At 37.2% G+C, this 19357-nt stretch overlaps 1 non-coding gene across 1 annotated transcript; it reads right to left on the bottom strand.

The window, feature by feature from the left end:
* Window positions 1-524: 524 nt before the first annotated feature.
* LOC116890483 lies at window positions 525-688 on the bottom strand. Its single transcript, XR_004386671.1, has one exon. It is a non-coding gene; the product is annotated as a U1 spliceosomal RNA (small nuclear RNA).
* Window positions 689-19357: the final 18669 nt, after the last annotated feature.

Genomic DNA, 19357 nt, shown 5'->3' with positions numbered 1-19357 from the left:
TCGTTCCAAATCTAAGTTCCTTAGTGGATTATACTTTAAACCACAACTGTGGCAAGAGATTCCTATTGTTAGGACTAGGAACTCCAAAGCTCGTGTGGATTATTTGGTGACCAGAGTTTTACAGGGTTGCAGGATGGTTGATGATTATAGATTTTGAAACTTTGATATGGGTAATCTTAGTGCTCTAAACTTAACCTGCTCCCACTTACTTCGGATGGAAGATAACACACCTGAGGGTATCTGAACCCAGTAGTCTCAAGAGAGTGTGAAAACTTTTACAACCAATAGAGTGCAAAGGTAGATGTGACTAAGCAGTTTCAACACTTCTTAAAATTAATCCTCCTTTACTTATTTATTCCCATTTATTCTGCCTTTATTTCTTTACTTTTAGTGGTATTGTGAGTTTAACCTTATATTACATTTAACCTTTTATATTTCTTATACATTTATTTGATTTTGTTTATATTTTATTTTTTTATATTTGAACAATCTAATTGCTCCTCTTTTTTTTTTAAATTTTTTGTCAGGGGAGAGCGAGAACGCAGTCCCCCACTACCACAAATTATGCAGTCGAGTTTCCCGCATTTGGGGTAATCGCAGGGGTCAGCACATCCGGAGTGCAATGGATAAGCCTCGCCCTGGGAAAACCACCTTCGTGATCATGGTATCTCCCCTGCCAGGTAAGTATTGCTCCTCCTTTTTTTACTTTGCAAATTTTATGCCTTGTGTTATCCGTTTACTATAACTTCATATTGTTTTGACTTTGTAATACTTGATATTTTCTTTACTGAAAAATTTTCATATCTCTTCATTTTTCCAGTTTTTTCATAAAACTTTCTACTCTTCTTTTTTTCTTTTACTCAACCTTGGATCTTTAATCTCACATCCTATTCCTTTTTCTTTATTTTATTCTATTGCTATTTCTAAATTTTCTCTAAGTAATCATAACTAAAAAATCATTATTTAATTTTGTGATCATTTGTGTCATTGGTGATAGAATAGAAGGCTTAAAGCTCATTTAAGCATAATTCTGTATTTTGTATGGTTTAGTGTTGTTGCTGCTATAATAAATTGCCTTTTTCTTCTCTGCCCCAATCTAGAATGAGCCCATAGTCAACATCCTAAACAGTAAGACACACAAAGAGTACTAGAAGAGATTTATGAGCCAATAGACAAGCAAATTGAAATACTGAAACATAATAAATCTGAAGAGCAAACTATTATTCCTCCAGAGGACTCAGATCTCAACCATCCTAATGTTGTAACCGTTTCACACAATTTTCATGTTATTGTGACCCCCAACCATAAAATTATTTTTGTAGCCACTTCATAACAATCGTTTTGCCCCTATTTTGAATCATAATATAAATATTTTTGAAGATAGAGAATTGTCAAAGGGGTTATGACCCATAGAATGAGGAAACAGGAAATAATTAAAAATACAAAAAACTTAAAATAATTTATTTTTCCCATCATATTTTGTGAAATAAAGCAAACCAATGACAAGATAACCTACAAGATTTTAGAAATTTTCAGAGATTAAGTATTTATGCTCAAATTGTAATGCATTCTAGAAAAAACTAAGGACATTTAAAAGTTAACTGAAATCAAATGAAATTGAAATCACTTTTAAAATATATTAAAGGTAGTTCTAAGAGAATATTTGCAGCCCTGTGTGTTCAATTTTTAAAAATCAGATCATAAATAAATGAATGTATAATGCATCTCAAGCTCCTCAGAAAGCAAAAACATACCAAACATAAAAGTAGTGCTTGAAAAGAAATAATAAGAACAAGGCAGAAATCAATACACTAGAGACTAAAAGGATCCTCCTAAGACCGCAAAACAAGAATTGACTCTTATAGCCAATGTTTCAGTTCTATGTAGAAGTGGAAACAAAATAATCATGGAAGGTAGACGATGGGAGGGACTTGGAAGGAAGAGAGAAGGAGTAGGGGAAAGAGGGGCAGGGGCAGGTATGGTAGGACCTATGGATGATGTACAGAGGGTTAGAAAATTGAACAAAGGTGTATTGTTGTAAAAATATAAAAAACGGGCTGTCTTTTACCCTGCTAGATCCAGCACCACAGTGCCCAAGATATCTGGTAGATATCTTCACAGAAGCACACATACCAATTCCGTGGCTACCCAGTGGAGATCCAGTTTCTCTGGCTGCCACACACTCTCCCAAAGTCAAATCGCCACATGAAAGAACACACAACCCAATATCCTTTGATCCAATTGATATAATTGCCCACCTAAACAAACAAAGCCCTGTACACATCTATTCCTTAAGAGCATTCATAACAACCTGTTATGGTACAGCATGGAATCTTAACGTCAACTTCCACATTCTCCCACAGCTACTCTCTCATTTCCCCTCCTCTTCTGTTCCCATCTCCTCCTCTTCCTTCAAACTTTTCTCCCGCCCATCCTTCCTTCTTGTCCAATGACAGGCTTCATTCTATCTTGTACCTGCCTCACCTGTGACATAATCCCACAGAGATGTGTACAGTGGGAGATGGGGATCTGAGGTTAGCCTCCAGAAAGTCCCAGATGCCAGGAAAGCAAGAGGCTACCAGGACCCAGTGAGGATGACATTAGCTGAAATACTCAACAAAGGGGAGAGAGAACCTGTAAAGATCATACCAGAGTTTAGGCACTGCCAATGGTTGAGGGATAGTGCCACCCACTATCTCAACAATTTTAGCCCAGATTTGTTCCTGTCTAAAGAAAATACATGTACATAGACTGGAGCAGAGACTGAAGAAAAGGCCATCCAGAGCCTGTCCCACCTGGGGATCCATCCCATATGTGCGGATATCAAAAAGCAGTTGCTGACAGGAGCCTGATATGGATGTCTCTTAAGAGGATCTGCCAGAAACTGACCAATAAACATGTGGATGCTTGCAGCTAACCATCAGACTGAGCATGTGGACCCCAGTGGAAGAGTTAAGGGAAGTACTGAAGGAGCTGAAGGGATTTACAATCCCGTAGGAAGAAAAAGTATCAACCAACCAGACCCCCATAGAGCTCCCAGGAACTAAACTCCTATCCAAAGAGTACACATAGAAAGACCCATGGCTCCAGCTATATAGATAGTAGAGGATGGCCTCATCTGGCATCAATGGGAGGGAAGGCCTTTGGTCCTGTGAAGGTTGAATGCCCCAACCTATGCTAAGATGATGAGGCAAGAGTGGGTAAGGGAGCACTGTCCTAGAAGCAGGGGGATGGGGGATGGGATAGGGGGTTTACAGAGGGGAAATCGGGAAGAGGGATAACATTTGAAATGTAAATAAATAAAAATAATTTTAAAAAACCATAAAAACAAAAACCAAGTAAGAAAGACAAATCATAGCAAGCAGCTGGGAAATGAGCAGGATACTGCAACAGGCATAAGGGAAATTCAGAGGATATTAAAAATACATTGAGAAAGTATAATTCAAAAGTAGAAAAGCCAAAAGGTTGGATACATTTATAGATACTATGACTTACAAAATCAAAACAAGGTGTTATAAAAAAAATTTGGCCAGCTCTGTAAAAACTAATTACAGACTTCCTGTTTCTGTCAATGGACTCAATTTCTCAATATAAAGACATAGACTAACTGACTGAATATGTAAACAGGACTCAGCATTTTTCTGCATACAAGAAGCACATCTCAGTGACAAAGACAGACACCACCTCAGAGTAAAAGGCTGGAAAATAGTCCCAAGAAATAAGCTGGAGTAACCACTCTAATATTGAATAAAATCGACTTTCTACCAAAGTTATCCAAAAAGAGTATCCATCAACTATGTGTATCTCTTAAGGCTTATGTGTGTTGGGCTGGAACACTGTTCCTTCTACTATCAACTGTGTGTGTGTATGTATCTATGTATGTATATATGTAAAGCTTGTCTGGATATTATTGGAGATTTCTCCATCCACCATTGCATGTAATTATCTATGTATGTGTGAACTGCTTAGAGTTTGCTTACTGGTGTTTTTCTCTAACCATTCTATGTGTCAACGGGTCATATCTGTCTATAGTTTTGTATGTATTCATGTATGTATGTACATATGTGTGTATGTATATATTTATATATAGGAAGTTATTGACCTCTGCTTTTTGCTCCATCCATTCAGTGTGTGTGTGTGTGTGTGTGTGTGTGTGTGTGTGTGTGTGTGTGTGTGTGTGTGTGTGTGTGTGTGTGTGTGTGTGTGTGTGTCTCTTTCCTGGTCTTTCTTATTGGCCCCAAGGAGGTAAGAGTTCATAGTTTCTTTGCTGACCATAGACAGTGCCAGCCCCAGTGATTTAAACTTTGTTCCCTCAGAAAAGCTTCTGTTGAGTAACATTTCTAATCACTGGCTACCTTTGGCAGCAGCCCCATAGGTATCTGGATCCAACCCTGTCAGAAGTTCTAAGCACTGACCACCAGTGGCTGCCTGCCTCCTTTAACCCACCACATGTATACCAAGATCGGTCATCAGCAATGGTGGAAAAGAGTTTACTTATAATTTAGAAGGCAATCAAGTTTCAGCTTAATTTTCTGTGTATGTGTTTTCTTTAATGTTTGTCTGTGCACAAATATATGTCTTCTTTTCCATGAAGAGACAGACTGCCTGGAACTGCAGTTATGAACAGTTGTGATGCATGTTTTTCTTATTTGTAAAGGAAATACTGAACAAATAGGGTCCCACCATTGCCATTCAAACAAACCAAAATGTAGCTTTCAGTTTTATACCTTTCTATACCTCAACAACAACAACAACAGCAACAAAAAAACAAACAAACAATCCATGACAATGCCTTTGAAGAATGCCTAGTTACATTGAGGTAGTAGCAGACTACAAAGAAGTGCCAGGCATACAGACAGACTGTCATACTCCTCCAGACTTTAAAAGAGGAATTTACAGATAAGGAAGACATGAAAGATACATAAGTAGGTAGGGAGAAGCCAAATATTCCTGTTTTTAAATGAAATGACACTATACTGAAAATATCATATATCCTTTATCATATTACCCAAATCTGACAAATACTTCCAGCAAATGAATAGGATACCAAATCAAAGTGCCCAAATTAGTAGATTTCCCAAATAAAAATAATAATTTTACAGAGAAAGAAATCAATAAAATTATCATATTTATAATAGTTTCTAACGTAAAACAAAATACTTAATAATCAACCTAACCAGGGGCTGGAGAAATGGTTCAGCTGTTAAGAACACTTTCTGCTCTTCCAGAGGTTTTGAGTTCAATTCTTAGTGACCACATGGTAGCTCACAACTATCTGTAATGGTATCAGATACCCTCTTCTGTTGTGTCTGCAGAGAGAGACAAGATACTCCTGTACATAAAATAATGAAATTAATTTAAAAATAAACCAGCCAAGGTAAAAATAGCATCTACAATAAAAAAAATCCAAACACTGAAGAAAGAAGTTGAAGCAAGTACTAGAAGACAGAAAGACCTCCTATACTTATGCACTGCCAAGATGAATAGTATAATCTGCAGATTCAATGCTATTCCTGCTTAAAATTCCAGTGACATAATTCAAAGGCCTAGAAAAGGAATCCAAAAAATGTGTTTGAAAGTACAAAGAGGCCAAGGATAGCCAAAACAATCCAGACTTAAAGGAAAACCAGGGAAGTATCACCATTCATGGATTCAAGTTCTGTAGCAGAAATATAGTAGCTAAACACGTTCTACTAGCAATGGAACAGATATATAGACCAATAAAATTAAATATAAGATTTGAAAATATATACATTTGCAGTAACTTACCTTTTATTACGGTTTCCAAAAATATAATTGTAAGTAGTGTTTTTGATCAATGGAGCTGAGAAAACAGAATATCCATATATAGAGGAATAAGTTTTGATTCATATCTCAAAAATGAATTAAAGACTTTAATATAGTACCTTTTAATTTTTAAACCTTCCAGAGGGAATCAGGTGTGAGCCAGCAATTCAGGAAATGATTACAAAAATTGACAAAAGGGATTGAATGATTTGGTAAAAAGCCTCTAAACAACAAAGTAAACTTATTCAACAGAGCACAAAAAGAGCTTATAGAGTAGGAGGTATTCTTTGTCACCTACACATGTAACTTAGGATTGATACATAGAATCTATAAAGACCTAAAAATTTACACACCAAATATTATGTAAGAATTACATGGGTAGATTAATTGAATAGACATCTCTCAGAACATGTAAAAGTATTGAATAAATACATAAGTACAATGTTTACCATTCATAGTCATTAGAGAAATTCAATTTAAAAGTACATTCCAATTCCATGTCAATACAGTTGGAATAGCTACTACTAAGTAAACAAACTACTACTACTACTACTAGCTACTACTAATAAAACAAACAAACAAACAAAAAAACACATATATAGAGGGAACAAGAAATGAGAAAAGTTTGACAACAAGTACAACCACTGTGGACATCAATGTGGAGTGTCCTCCAAATATCAAAGTAGAACTGTCATATGATTCTGCAATATTGCTCTAGGGTAGAGACTCAAAGGAGATCACAGAGACTTGCCCACCCATGTCTATTGCTGCTATAAGTTAGTAAGAATGGAATAACACTAAAATCCTAGAACCACATGAAAGAATAGAGAGAGATGGAATGTGTACACAATGTACGTATATTCAAAGGTAAAAGAAGAATGAAATTACATTTCTAATAGAAAAATGGATGGAATTAGAACTTTTCATATCAAGCAACATAAGCCAGTGTGTGTGTGTGTGTGTGTGTGTGTGTGTGTGTGTGTATGTCTGTGTGTGTGTGTTCAGGTGTTTGATGGGAACTTCTGAGAAAAGAAAAAGATCAGTGATTGAGGTAGAGAGGAACAATGGTGGTTTGCAGTTGGATGTAAATATTAGTGAAGTACAAATATGGGTACACATAATTGTATGTTTGTGATGTTTATATAAAAACAAAATAATGAACAAAGACACTATAAACACAATCCCATCCTGTTTCTGTCTTTGTGACCACCATCTCCCAGTCAACATCCCTCAATTTTTCCATCTTTTGCTAAAAGCTGATGTATGGTGCTTTGCAGGGTGAAGTATCTAGTATGTTGGTACTGAAAAAAGCATTCTGTAGGAGTTTAGATAGACTTGGGGCTTAGAAATAGGAGAGACACAGGTGGTAGATCTGGAGGTACCTGAAAGGAGAGTGAGCCTTTTTCAGATGGAGCAGCTTCCTTTTCTTCCTCTCACACTTTCCTTTTTCATGTCATCCTTCCCTGAGGCTTTAAGCCATGTGTGCGGTTCTTTAAATAACCTCACAAGATAAAAGCCAAGCACATCAAATCATCAGGCATTGATGCCTATCTGTAAAACATAATCACACACTAATCACAGAGTATATAGATTTGCTTTCTTCCTCAAGGCAAGATGCTCCCTGACACCTGTGGAGGTGAGCCTCAGCATGAATGATATGCTGCTGGCAGTCTTTTCATACGTGAAAGCTCACTCCTAAGTCACATAGGCTCATATTCCAATAATCCTCACATTTGAGTCAGCTATGCAATTGCAGAGCCAGGAATGGCTATGGCTTTGGCTATGCCTGGTCTGTAACTGAAGTTCTCACAACTGCCCAATCTATCATTATTGATTACATATGAGTATATAACTTAAAATTTATCAAAATTTAGAAACCAATTCCAGGGGTCTGGGAAGATGACTCGGCAGTCTTAAGAACTGACTGCTCCTCTAGAGGACTTGGCTTTAATTCCCAGTCCTTGGTGACTCAATCTGTCACTCCTGTACCAGAATATCCAAAGCCTTCTTCTGATCTGTATACACAAGCAAAACATCCTCAGATACACATGCAAGTAGCATACTACCCTACACATACAAAAATACATAAATATTGTAGTATTTGATGCACAGTGTATGCTCAACCAGGGGAGTACAGATGTCTATCAGCTAGATCCATAGCTGCTATTAGAGAAAAGGATTAAAAAAAAAAAAAAAAAACAGAACCTGGCCACACACATAATTATAATCACATCATCTGCAGGACTTAGACAGAGGGGTTGCTGTAAATTTGAATATAATCCGAGCTACATACTAATTTCAAATTCTTCTGACCTACAAACAGACACTGTCACAAAGCAAACTTTCCTCTCTCTAAAATAAAACCCAGTTCCTCCATCACATGGTTTACCTTCAAGTACTCAAGCGGTCATAATGTTGGATAATATAACAGAAAATTTGTCCCTCTGTGAAACTTTTTATTGACAATATTAGTGGGGGATTCAGGAGTTGGTGAACCTTTTCCTATGAGGTTCAGAGTCCTTTGCATTTAGCTTATCCCCGAGATTGATACATCAGGTGGAAAACAGTCTTTTTAAAGTTCAGGATTTGTTGTTTATGACTGCTACCCATATCTGTTACCATTAAACATAATCCCCCACTTACCTGAGAAATTATGAATTATATTTCTGAATATAAAAAATTATCATAATATTTGATGCACAGTGTGTGCTCAACCAGGGGATTACAGATGTCTATCAACTAGACGCACAGCTACTATTGAAGAACAAAATTTAATATAAAGAATTGCTAATAGGTAAAAAATAAAAAAAATAAAAGTTGTTACCTTTCATCAGTAATGAAGACAGCACAACTGAAAGTAGCTTTTCTACCTAGGATTGAAAGGTTGTACTAGAAGCTGGAATGTGATCTTATGGAGGTCTTCTGAGAGGCTCTGACAGAGCCTGACTGATACAGATGTGAATGCTTGCAGTTAACCGTCAGACTGAGCACCTGAGGGACCTGAAGGGGTTTGCAAGCCATAGGAAGAACAACAATACCTACCAACCAGACCCCTCAGAGCTCCAAGGGACTAGACCAACAACCAAAGAATATACATGGAGGGACCCATGGCTCCAGCTGCACATGTAACATAGGATGGCATTGACTGTCATCGATAGGAAGAGAGGCCTTTGGTCCTGTTGAAGGCTCCTTTCCCCAGTATAGGAGAATGCCAGGGTGTTGAGATAGGAGTGAGTGAGAGGGGGAGCATCCTCATAGAAGCAGGGGGAGGAGGGAATGGGAGAGGGGGGAACTGGGAAAGGGGATAACATTTGAAATTAAATCCATAAAATATCCGATAAAAAAATAAAAAATAATAAAAGAAAGCAAGTCTAGAAGATTTTCCTGCATTGGAAATTGCCTTCTGTGAGCAATACAACAAAACTGCAGAAATTTGTATCAATAGAAAACAAAACAACAAAGCCCAAAACAAAACAACCACACCCCAAAAAGTTTGTGTGGTACTGTCCAAGAGAAACTGCCAGATCAGGTTACAGAAGAAAATGCCAAGGAAGCTTCCCTGTAGCCTCTCCAGATCCCATGTCTTTCCCATGTTATATAATGATGAGAAAGAAAGCAGATGGCAATGTGAAAAAAATGTTTGGAGAGGACTGAAGTTTCATACAGAAATCTGATTTTGAAACTGAGGCAATAAGTTAGCAGTGTAGACCTAATACGCTATAGACTGAGGGAACACAGAGGATATCTCCATCACTAGAGCCAGAGCCACAGACAGGAGGAGCGGTTCGATGAAGATTTCCTCTCTAAGACTGAGAGCTTCGATGTCTCTCACGATGCACACTGTCCACCTGTGGATCTTGGTGTTAATTTATGTGTACTGCAAGAAAAACTTTCTTTGATGAGAGCAAAGTGAGCCATTGATCTATGTGTATAGCAATATGTGATTAAGACTTACTTTATTGGTCTGTTCCTAGTTTAGTAGGCAAATCACTAATACATATTTTATTATACACATTAATATATAATACATAATATATTATTTATTTTACATATTTTACATATTTTTTATTTACTTAGGTGTCCTCCACCTCTAAAAAATGAAGTCATTTAAAATTGATAGCTGCTGGCAAAAAAATATATAGTTTTCTCCAATGGAGTATAACAAAGTATAATTAACTGCATTCCATGGCAGGCCTCATCCCAGTAATAGTCATCCAAAAAAATGAGCTCTATGCTCTATGTTACTGTATCTATCTATCTATCAATATATCTACCTACCTACTATCTTCTATCTCTCTCTCTCTACCTATCTATCTATCTATCTATCTATCTATCTATCTATCTATCTATCCTTCCATTTATTGTGTTTTGCTCTGGCAATATTTTATTACGTTTTGTTTATTTCTTTTGAATTGTTTTTCTTTTTAGAGAGAGGGAGAGGAAACAAAGGTGTATGGCTAGGTGACATATGTGGCTATACACCCTTCTTCAAGGTATATGTGTATAATAAAGATGAGAACAAGTTCCTATATGTACGTGATAGGTCCTCCTAGGAGACATTTAAAGTGAAACCGGTTTCACAAGAATGGAACAATTTCTAAATATTCCAAACCTTTATGAAGGCAAAAACAGAGGGAGGCATTACCACCTGGGTTGGTCAGCTCATCAACTCACAGATGAGGGCATAGGATACTACATCAGCATAGTAGAAATTGTATTTGTATGTCAGCCCATTTGTGGATGTTCAGCTGTAGAAAAACTTTTATTTCACCTAAGTTATCTTAGTAATTTAAAATAGTAAAATACTTTCCATGTGTATTCAACAGTGGATCAGATCTTAGCATTGTTTTTCACAATCCTAATGAACAGTATCAACAGGATGTCAGACACATTCCCTAGATGGGATATGAGCCTTCTCCACAATAGATTCCACTCTGTAGAGAAGTCTCTTCTAAGTGGTCTCTCAGAGCAGGCTGTCTAGCACAGCCTCCAAATGACTCTAACTTAGCATAAAACAGAGTCGGATGTGCAGGAAATGGCACTGAGGTCCCTGTTTCTGGTCCTGAAACCTAGCCTCATTCCTCTAGGTCCACCCGCAGGAATGTTGTAAAGCTCATTTGTAGTCTATATACAGTTACCCACAGGCTTGCAGCACAGCTCAGCTGCAAATTCCAACCTTAAACAAGCATTCTTTCTGGTACAGATTCTTAAGAAAAAATTTGCTTTTCTTCTAGTCTGAACTTCGTCTATTCTGAGCAAGCAATTGTGCAGTCGTAGCCTTAGGATGCTGTGAAAATGTCAAAATGGTAACCAGAGCACTAAATATATGCCCTCTGCCACTTGACTTAGAGCTATAAATACATTTGTTCATGTTGGTGTCTAACTGTCACTCAAGGTTATCCTGTATATGGGGGTGATTCCTTCAGACAGCTGCAGGGATTCTCCCACTACTGTGGGTGTCAACTGTGAAGAAAACCACAACAGGAGACATATGTTCTTGACAGACATTCATACCCAGGTCCAACTCGCAAGGCACTGCTCACTATGACCAGCATATGACACACTGTACCACTCAGACTGTCCATGCTGTAAGTCTGAGAACTACCTGCCTTCCTAGAGATTAAGGAACTTGGCCAGCTCAGAGACAACTCTTTGCGGACACCCTTCTGCCCTCCAGCTATGTCCACCAGTTCACTTGCTCATCTTTTAACACGTTATTTTGACATCATGTAAGTTTTCATGGGACCTCCTTGTGCAGACTGTGTACATCATTATATCTGCAGTTATTACAACTATGGTGTGATCAGGAAGTAAGATTCCTAACATTGCTTTAAAAAAATATGGAACATAAAACCATGCCAGGAAGTTTGGTAAGTTAGAGCAGATCCAGACCAGGAGACTAGGTAGGCACACAGAGAAACCCCCTTGCAACCCTGTACCTAGGCCCGCCAAGTAATAATAATGGATACAATCTTGCTACTAAATTCAAAAGAAAAACACTCCTGAAACCCTTACCTCAAAAGTTATCATGCTACTTTGTTTAAGTACTTGTTCTCCCTAACAGGAATACCTAAAACAAAGTTTTTATCTTTCAACCCCAAATTTTTTCTTTATTTAAATATTTACTTTTCTCTACTTCTAAATTATCCTAAAAAATTTCAATTTGTTTAAAATTACTTTTATGGTTCAAAAATCATTTAATCTACTCCCAAGAGTCAAACCAACTATGCTGATAACCACTATTTAATCCTTAATTAACAACCAGTTTCCTTTTGCAGACAAGCTATTACTGCCCATCCCAGATATGTAATTAACATGATATTTTCTTCCTCAGCCATCCAAAGTGGACTTGAAGGATGCCTTCCAGGACTAAATTCCTCAAACACCCTTGCTTTTCTAGGATCATAACAACAGACCAAGCAAACTATTACAGGCTTAATAAACACTGCCAAACCTATGTAGGTATCCCCCTACTGCGGTTCTGCTCCTCTGTTGTGATTACCCTACAGGTTTATCTATACAAAAGAAAAGGACAGTGCTACTGCCACTGCTCCAGACTGAGACTGGCCACAATCTCCTTGGACCTGCCTGGGACAATGAAGCTGCCTTCATCTAGACACCTCATCTGACTGAAGATTCCCAAGACAAACATGCTAAGATCCACAGAGGACAGCTCAGACCCAGAGAGGACAGACTTGGGACCTTCCAGCTACAGATGAACACTCTTGCTAAAATCAAATGGCTACTGAACTTGAAAAAATTTACATGAGAGTAAGAAAAACATGATTTCTATGTAAATTTATCAAATATTTTAAATCAATGTTAATACCCTCACAAACTGTACAACCTATAGGACAATTAATTGGTTCAAGAATCCCTTGCCTTCCCAGTCCCCACCCCTTGTTACCCTTTGGTTCATGTTGTGCTACCCCTCTGGCCTGCGTTGTGTTTTATTTTGATATATATAGCTCCAGTGGTTCTAGTTGTGTCTGATCTCTTGGGAATGGGGCTTCCTTTGTGATCCTGTGATCCTGGGCATTTTACAGCACCTAAGAGTTGGGCTTTCTCTGGGTGTTGTAAAAGTGGATGCAGAAGCCAGCACCCCAGGTCTGCTCAGGCTCCAGGTTTAGACAGGAAGTTACCCTTCCCATTGGCTGGGCAGGGGTTAGGGGAGGGGGTGTTCTTGTGTTCCTGGTTTCTGGGAGATCCAATAGTTACTCTGAGTGTTGGGGTAGATGTTCTGGCCTCTCCTGTGATCCTGGGCATGTTAAAGCACCTCAGAGTCCAGATTCCTCTGGTTGTTGTGGGAATTGGGGACGATCCAATGTTCAAGGTCTGCTCAGGGCACTGGTTCAGAGCAGAAGTGATGGTAATATTTTTTAATGAATATATTTTATTGTAATGAGTAAGAGAAAGGTTTGTAAAGATATGAAAATAATAGAGATCATATCAGTTTCGTTTTAAAGTGAATTTATATTGTCTTTGATTGGTTGGTTGTGTTTCTCATCTGTGAGTAGAAGATACTAAAATAATAATACAGGCATTATAATGCATATGTTGCTCTTAATTCACATTGGGTTAGTTAAAACCTATTTCCTACTGGTAACCTTTAATAGTTCATGTATATGTACATTTATATATGTATAATTATGTATATTTCCATGTGTATATCTACAACTGAACTACTGAATTTTGGTAATGATTAAATATGGTATGTTATTTGTTAAATAATTGAAGTGATTGTTTTATTTATTTACATTTGTTTTGTATTTCTGTATTTTTCTTTTTTGAAAATAGATTTTCAATTTAAATTTTTCACATATGTACGTGTGTGTGTGTGTGTGTGTGTGTGTGTGTGTGTGTGTGTTTGTGTGTGTATGCATATATACCAACTTCCACAGGCACTCCCTGGAAACAAGTTACCTGGCTGGCAAGTGAAGCAGCTTATGACTTCCATAGGAACTCACTGAGAGTGAGTTGGCCATGCTGAACCCTTTGGCCATGCTGAACAAAGAAACAGATAGGCTTTGAAATCAGGTAAGAAATCTTCAGATCTTCACTTTCTCTTCTCTCCTCCAAACCAAACTACCAGTCTTGTTCCCCCCTCTCTAGCAGACTACCAATGTGGCCTTTTATCCCTCTCTGTGCCCATTATGTGGATACTGAGGAAATCCAGATGCTTTCTTCCATTTTGTCAACTTCCTCAGCTCCTTCTCCATTCTAGTATATCTCCATTTCTAAATATCAATTCCCAATACCAAGAAACACATTCTAATTGAAACTCCCAGTGATAACACAAAACATGATCTCAGAAGTATTTCCTAGCAGGGAGCCACAGTCACCAGACTTCCCTGAGAACCATAAAGAATCTCTGAAACCAATGAACAGAATACCCACAACCAAAGACAAGGCCATATATAATCAGCTAGAATTTCAACCATCCAAAACCTAGATGCCTAGACGCCAGCATAAAAACACAATCAGTAATAACCAGGACAATATTTCTTCACTAGAGCTCAGAAACCACAGTACATGAGTCCATGAAAAATGCAATATAGCTGATATACAAGACAAGGACTTCAAAATAGCCTTCATGAATATTTTAGAGGTCCCTTTAAAAAGAATGAACAAATCCATTAGAAAAACTTTGAGAACACAAGCAATAGAATGAAATGAAGGACAGAGCTTAAGACTTGCAACTGAACAGAATCAATAAAAAAGTTCTAAACTGAGGGAAAAATAGAAATGAAAAAATTTGAGAATTCAATTAGGAAACTCAGAGGCAAGCGCACCATCAACAGAGTATAATAGATGGAAGAGAAAGTCTAAGTCATTGAAGACAAGATAGCAGAACTAGATACCTTGGACAAAGAAAATATTAAATCTAAAAAACAAACAAACAAAAGAAATACACCATAGAACCCAAAGAAATATGGCACTATGAAAAGGCCAAATCTACAAATAATAGAAATAGAGGAAAAAGAAATACATCAAAGAAACAGAAAATATTTTCAACAAAATCATACAAGAAAATTTCCCCAAACTAAACATAAGACATGCTTATCAGGAAACAAAAAAGTATACAGAACACCAAATGAGATTGGTTCATAAAAGATATTGTACATGCCATATAACAATCAAAATTCTAAATATACAGAACAAAGAAAATATATTAAAAGCGTGAAAAGAAAAAAGGACCAAACAAAACATAAAGATAATTGTATTAGAATAACACTTGGATTTTTAATGGAGACTCTGAAATCCATATGGGTCTGTACAGATGTTCTATAAACTCGAAGATAGCAGAGACACCAGAGCAGACAACTACAGCCAGTTACACTTTCAGTCATAATCAATGGAGAAAGATGTTCCAATATGAACACAAATTAAAGCAGTATCTATTTACAAACCCAGCTACACATAAGGTGCTAGAAGGCTTCAACCTAAAGTGTCTAACCACACAAAAGAAAACACAGATAATAACAGAACAACAGATCAAAAGTAGGGGAAAAATCTCACACTACAACAACAAAATAATGGGAATCAACAATGTTCTTTGATAACTCTCAAAATCAATGGTCTCAATTCCCAAATAAAAAGACACAGACTAAGATATAAGACACATGAACAACATCTTTTCTCGTGCTGCATTCAAGAAACACATTAAAATCTAAGATGAACATTATCTCAAAGTAACAATATGGGAAAACGCTTTCCAATCAACGGACCCAAGAAGCTAGGTGGTATAGCCACTTTAATATCTGAAAACATAGTCTTCAAGGGAAACTAATCAGAAGAGACAGGGAGGACACTATATACTCAACAAAGGAAAAAATCCACCAAGAAATGTTACAATTCTCAACACCTATGTAACAAGTACAAGAGCACCCAAATGTCAATGTCTATTATGTTGGGGTCCCAAGGCTAGAGCTACATTAATCAGGACAGAGGGGGTACACAGCCAAGTAGGCCAGTGCATAATTTATTCAAGGTTTCAACTTCTTTTAAAGGCAAAGAATAAAGATTTCCCACAGTTTCTAGTTCTCACTAGGTACTGTTTCCCTAGCAATAGCTTATCTTGGTTCAAAGTGACCCAAACCTCCTTGCAAACTGAGAAATCTGTCAGCAGTCCAATGCTTAGATGTGCTGCTTCTTATAATTAAAAACAAAGTTACATTCCCGTGAGAAAAGGATCATGAAGGCCACTTTCTCAGGTTTGTAACTTACTTGGTAGAACCCCAAGAATGTTCCTGAGAAAGTATGCCTCTTCCTTCTCACAGGATGCTGAGATTGACACAAACATTGTAGGTTGCCTAGCAGTTAGCAAGCTGGGAGCAGGATTCTCATGCTATTTCTCTATGCCCAAGTTCATAAAATAAACACTACTACTATAGGGAAATATCTACATGATTTTTCCTTATTTATAATGCTATTTCCCCTTCATTTATAAGGTGCATACTCATAGGTGAACAGACTTACCATTTATGTATCTAATCAAAAGGGCTATTTAGTTTAGATATTTTTACATATTGCATGAAGCTCAGGCATATAAACAAAATATGTGGAGCTTCATAACACAATCATTTCTGCAGAATTTCTTAAACCACCACCATTTCTACATCACTGCCTAACACAATCGTTTCTGCAGAGCCTTATAACAAAGCACAATGTTTTTCTACAGTTTTCTTGCTTCATACCCCATCTATCGTAGAGAACTTAAGCAAAATGATTAAAGAAAAAAGTCTTGTTACTAACTTACATACACAAAATCTTTAAATTTCACAAAAGAAAAAGAAAAAGAAAGGAAAGGAAAGAAAAACTAACAGCTCCCATCCACAAAGGAGTATGGATACTAGGCATGTCCCTGAGACGGAGACTCAGAGCCATCAGAATCACAGGCATTTAAACTAAGCCCTGCACATCTGTATTGTTATGGTCATTTATTTAGCTACTTTAGCCAGGTAATCTGGCAGCCTCATTCTGTGAATCTCAGATATAGCTCCCCTCTTTGCATTCCGGGCCTCTGTGAAACTGCTTTCTGCCAGTTTATTTAAATTCTCATTTATGTTTCATGAAGAATATTCAGCCCTCTTTTTTCCAGTCACTTATTTTCTAAAAACGCATCTCTCATTGTCTAACTCGGCACCTGCTGCACAGATTTCCTAAGCAAAGGCAGTATCTTCCTGAAAGGAACTGGTAGTGGCTATAGCAAGTGCCTACAATATCTCTCCCATTTGTTCTTACACTGCTCTGCTATTTGCTGACCTACCTTAAACCCAGCCATGGGCAATGCCTTAAACACATGTGTTTTAAGTATGAGTAGATAGTCAAAGTTAAACATTCAGAATTAAGTATTATGAAAAAGGATATTCCATAGGTTATTTTGCTCTTTCACCTACTAAGAAAGTACATTAACCAGATGCTACTAATCATTGTGTGAACAGGGAAAAGCTTTGGTGGGCAGAGAAGAGGCCCATTTTGTTTTCTGCTGACACGTTTTGTGTCTGCTCAGACACATTTTCAAGCCTGTCTGAATAATGTCGTGTCCCTTACAGTTGTCATGTGGTGACGATGCATTGCTCTATGGCAGGACTTATATGTGTTCCTACAAATACACTCAAGACTATCTCTCTTCATCTTTCCAATATAGTGTTTTTATTTTCCTACAAGTGACGATAGATTTTTAAATCAATCTGATATTTACATAGTAGAAAAATTCATCTTTTAACCCTTTCAATTTATAAAGTTTTTTTTAAGGATATGTACAATTATGTATTGTCTCTCTTTATTGCCTGATCAGTACATCTAGCATAAGTGGGATCCTAAATATGTTAATTATAGTTATAAACGGTGAATATTTACATAATTATTGTGTGATCTTTTGCCTTTTTTTTTTTTTTTTTTTTTTTTTTTTGGCCAGGATATATACCTTGTGTAGAATTGTTGGACAAATGATGACTATTTAATTCTTAAGAAATTAATCTGTTTTCAAAAGCTGTGACATTTTACAGTACCCAAGCCAAATAAGAGGGATATGGTGCTTTCGCATGGTGAATAATACTTAGTGACTTCTGACTTCTTGGATTTTACTTCCAGCTACCAGTGAGTATGACAGACGTCTATTTGTATTTCCTGAGTGAAGAATGTCTGTTTCAGTCTAAGATGTTTGTGTCTCATCTTTACACAACAGTTCTCCGAGTCCTTTCATGATGTTTTAGCTTCCTAGCTTTCTTCATTTTAAATTCTGAAAGGTGTTAAGGCCTGATTCTTTTCGACCTGATAAAGAAACATGTTCTCCCATTCTGGAAGACGATCTGGCGGTCTTAAATACACAAGATTTTTACTTTGATGAAGCTCGGCTTTTTCTGTCTATTCTATTCTTTTGATGTCACATTTAGAAAACTATTAGCTATTCAGAGAACATGAAGATTTGACCTGAGCTTTTTCATGACGATTTTAGTTATTTTATTTAGTTCTACATCTTACGTTAGGTCTGTGATCCATTTCAGTAACATTACAATTGTTACAATGCTTATTACAAATCCTGAAATAAAGTGACTTTAGTTTATTTAATTCTTATAACATATTTCAGCATTGGTTTTCTAACTTTTTAAGTGTAAATATGTTTCATTTTCTGTCTTAATTTTGATATTTAATAATTCATTCCATGATGATGTCACAGATATAAGACATAGAAACAGCTGATTTTTATGTCCATTAAATAGATTTTGATCATACATTAATAGAACTCCACAATACGGCAAAAAATATAACATTTTGAGATAAGTATAGGCAACAGGAAATACATGCTCTGCCAGAAGAAAATGTTAGCATTGATAAGGAACACTTCTATTCTGTTTTGTTTTACAGTTTAAGTTCTGTTTATTCATTTACCACATTAACAATATAAATGTTTTAAAGATCCTATAAATTAAGTGTACCCTTATGAGTAAAGCATTTTTTTGTAGGGTTGTAGGTCTTCATCCCCTCAGCCACTGGGGACTGCTGCTTGGGGACATGGAATGGGTGGTTGCTGGGCAGTAGGAAAGAGCCAAGACACTGCTCTGGGGGTAGGAAAGTGCAGCCTGAGGCATGGTAAAGCTGGAGCTGTTTCAATGTCTCTGGGCCTGCATCACGGCTGGGCTGTGGGGTTCTCAAGACAAGGAATATTGTCCTTGGCTTGACAGCAGCGTGCTTGGTGGCATTTGTGGCTGGGAATGCAGAGAGGCCTTCTACGGCAGACTAGGCTATGGCTTATAGGCAAAGGCCTTCTGCGTGGCTCTCCACAGCAGATCTTGATGAAAAAGAGACCATGATTCTAAAGAGTTTATTGTCAAGGCAGAAAATAGATGCATAAAACCATACCCCACTTCTCAGGGTGGGCCTGAGATTAAATACCTTTTACATAGAGGAATGTCTCAGAAGTGAAACTTATTGGCTAAGTCCTCTGGCCTCTAGGCACCTCATTAATGTTGAGAAATCTGCTTTGAACTTATGTGTCACAAGTCACATTTCTTTTATGTGAGAAGCATGGCATGTATTCCAAGTCAGGAGTCTGGCAGGAAGCTGG

This window comes from Rattus rattus, chromosome 1, assembly GCF_011064425.1.
Source record: "Rattus rattus isolate New Zealand chromosome 1, Rrattus_CSIRO_v1, whole genome shotgun sequence".
Lineage (NCBI taxonomy): Eukaryota > Metazoa > Chordata > Mammalia > Rodentia > Muridae > Rattus > Rattus rattus.
This window is presented reverse-complemented; position numbering and strand designations above follow the sequence as displayed.